This window comes from Acartia tonsa, chromosome 8 (genome assembly GCF_053477335.1).
Source record: "Acartia tonsa isolate MP-2025a chromosome 8, ASM5347733v1, whole genome shotgun sequence".
NCBI classification, from domain to species: Eukaryota; Metazoa; Arthropoda; class Copepoda; order Calanoida; family Acartiidae; genus Acartia; species Acartia tonsa.
Genome location: NC_137267.1, coordinates 12,297,847 through 12,300,476, shown reverse-complemented (window position 1 = coordinate 12,300,476; position 2,630 = coordinate 12,297,847). Strand labels below are relative to the sequence as shown.

Genomic DNA, 2,630 nt, shown 5'->3' with positions numbered 1-2,630 from the left:
TAAACATTTAACAACTTTACTTTGTACTTAAGTTACAAAGAGAAGGTGTTTTCATCTACCTAACTGTTGTCCAGTCTTGAGAGACGAGAGATAAACCAAACAATCCATCTTCTTTCGAGCACGGACAATAGACAAGTGAAAAATAGAGTTACAGTCCTGGGAAATGAGATATGAACTAAACAACTTAAATTCTTTCCAACACAGAAAATATACATATTAAAATAGAGCTGTAATCTTGGGAGACGAAAGACCAAACGATCTGTCTTCTTTTTTGAAACTGACAATAGACAGTTTTTGGAATATGCAAACAATTACTTTTTACTCATCTTTTTAATTTCTAGCACAATAGACTATTAATGTTAGAGTTATAGTACTGGGAAATTAGAGATAAACTAAACAACTCATCTTTTTCTTACGGAGAAAATGGAAATTTAAATAATCGAATTTTAGTGATGAAAGAAGATAAAGACAACAATATATCCTTTTTTCTCACAGAAACAATAGACCTATTAATGATAGAGTTCCAGTCTTATAAGACTACGAATAACCCATACATCCTATTTTATCGCACATGTAAAAAATAGAGTTACATTATAGTGAGAAGAGGGTTAGGCCAATCAATTCATATTTTTCTTCTTACTTAAGATAATGAAGTTATAGTTTTAAAAAAGACATACAAATCGCAAAATTTAACTTTTATGTCGAACAGACAATAGGCATACAAATAATATAGGTAGAGTTATGGAAGAACAGAGACAAACCAGACAAATTGGCTTTATCATATTATGTCTATTTTCTGATTTTGGTGACTTTACATAAGTATGCTTGAAAAATAGGGAAGGATAGATTCGGGTTTGGTTAACTTAAGATATTACAAAAAAACCGTTGCTTAGTCTATATTTAATGCTTTCCCCCAAAGTGTCTATCGAGCACTAACTCCTTTCCCCATTATGTTATAAGTAAATTAAAAATAGGTAGTTTTTTCTATGCCGAACTCCTAACCCTGCGTGATCTATACTTGCTTTGCCCGAACCCTACAAGGCTAACCTAACCTAACATGGCATAAAGTAATAAAAAAAAACATTTAAAAACTCTCAAAGGCCTTTTAATTCAGTTTATTAAATAGGGGTTAGGGGGGTTGCGCTCAACAAGATACTTTAGGGAAGACTTTTTCTTATCTGGCTTTTCTTACATCAACCAAACTCTTTTTTAGTTGTAGAGTAGCTGTTCTACAAATAAATATGTTGGTTTGTATGACTAATGTTTGGGGTTGAGAGTTGACTTGATTGATGAAAGTGACGTGCTACAGTAGAAAACTTTACTCAAGGAAAAAGCAGATCATTTTTAGAGTAAAATACAAACATAAAATCATATAATAAGAGGGATGGAGAGGAACTCGAGTTTTATAATCACATTATCGTATATATTTGTTGTCTCAAAAACTTAAGGTACTTTATTGAAATTTGATTAATTAATTTCAATAACTTTTATCTAGAGAAGGGGTAAGCTTGTTTATCAACATTTGGGATATATATCAATAACACTAGCCTTTAAAAATTTACGAAAACTGGATATTATATATTACGATTCATGGTTTGTATTGCTCAGAAACGGTTTCAAAAATGATAGAACCACGAAAAAAATGTTTACTGTGGTCGTAGGCATAAGACCCCTCTGGGTTAAGCTTCCCACGGTGACTTGTAACTGGGGCTCGGCAGCCCCGCATCAGACGCGACTAAGCCTCTGTTTCGGTACAACGGCATTTGGCTGGCCGTTTACCAGATCTTTACGTACAGACGTACGAAACCTGCTACTTCCCACAAGAATCAAAACCAGCATAGTTACTAATACAATTTATTGTATGAAAACGGTCATGCTGAAATAGAAAATAACAAAATTAATAATCAAATATTAAAATGTTAAATACATGATAAAGTAAATCTTGTAAAAGAGAATAAATCTTTTTCTTATTTGGAACAATCGTCTATTCAATAAAATAAATATTCCTTATAAGAGGTTGTGTGACTTCGAAATTATATTTCAAAATGTATAAAGAAGGCTAGGGTTATTTTCTGCTTAAAATTAATCAAAATTGAATGCGAGTTTGAAATTCATAAACAAAATCATAATAGACTACTATTAAAATATTCTGATTCAAAAATAAATTAATTACTTGGTCTAATTTCAGTGAAAATGAAAAGATTAATTTGCCGTCTTAAAAAAATCACTCCACTCCATTATAAATGCTTAAAGAAAGAATTCTTACCGAAGTTTTTGATCTTGTCAAGCCGGGAAGCACTCAAAGGTATTTTTCAGTACGGATAACACCACAATTCTGACTATACATGGTTTTTTATCACACAGATATTCCGCACATTTTGAAAGAAAGATTAAAGATGGCCACGCTAGCTTTGTTTTGGTTTAAGCGCAAGCGTTGTTTTGATTGCCGCGTCCAATTATGAACTTTAATTTAAACTTGGGCGCTTTCTAAACTGCCATTAATGATAAGGAAAACAAAAGGATAAAGGTTCGAGTTCACAAACGCATCACACTATTATACTTCCAATACAGCCTCAAATTGAAACCATCTTGGATACTTTGAAAAACATGTAGAAGAGAGATTGCCTTGG

At 32.2% G+C, this 2,630-nt stretch overlaps 1 long non-coding RNA gene across 1 annotated transcript; it reads right to left on the bottom strand.

Annotated features, from left to right (window-relative positions):
- Positions 1 to 1,841: 1,841 nt before the first annotated feature.
- On the bottom strand, positions 1,842 to 2,423 carry LOC145325414 (uncharacterized). The gene is made up of 2 exons (XR_013881474.1): positions 2,267 to 2,423; positions 1,842 to 1,876 (listed from the first exon to the last, which is right to left on the bottom strand). It is a non-coding gene; the product is annotated as an uncharacterized LOC145325414 (long non-coding RNA).
- Between the last annotated feature and the right edge of the window lie 207 nt (positions 2,424 to 2,630).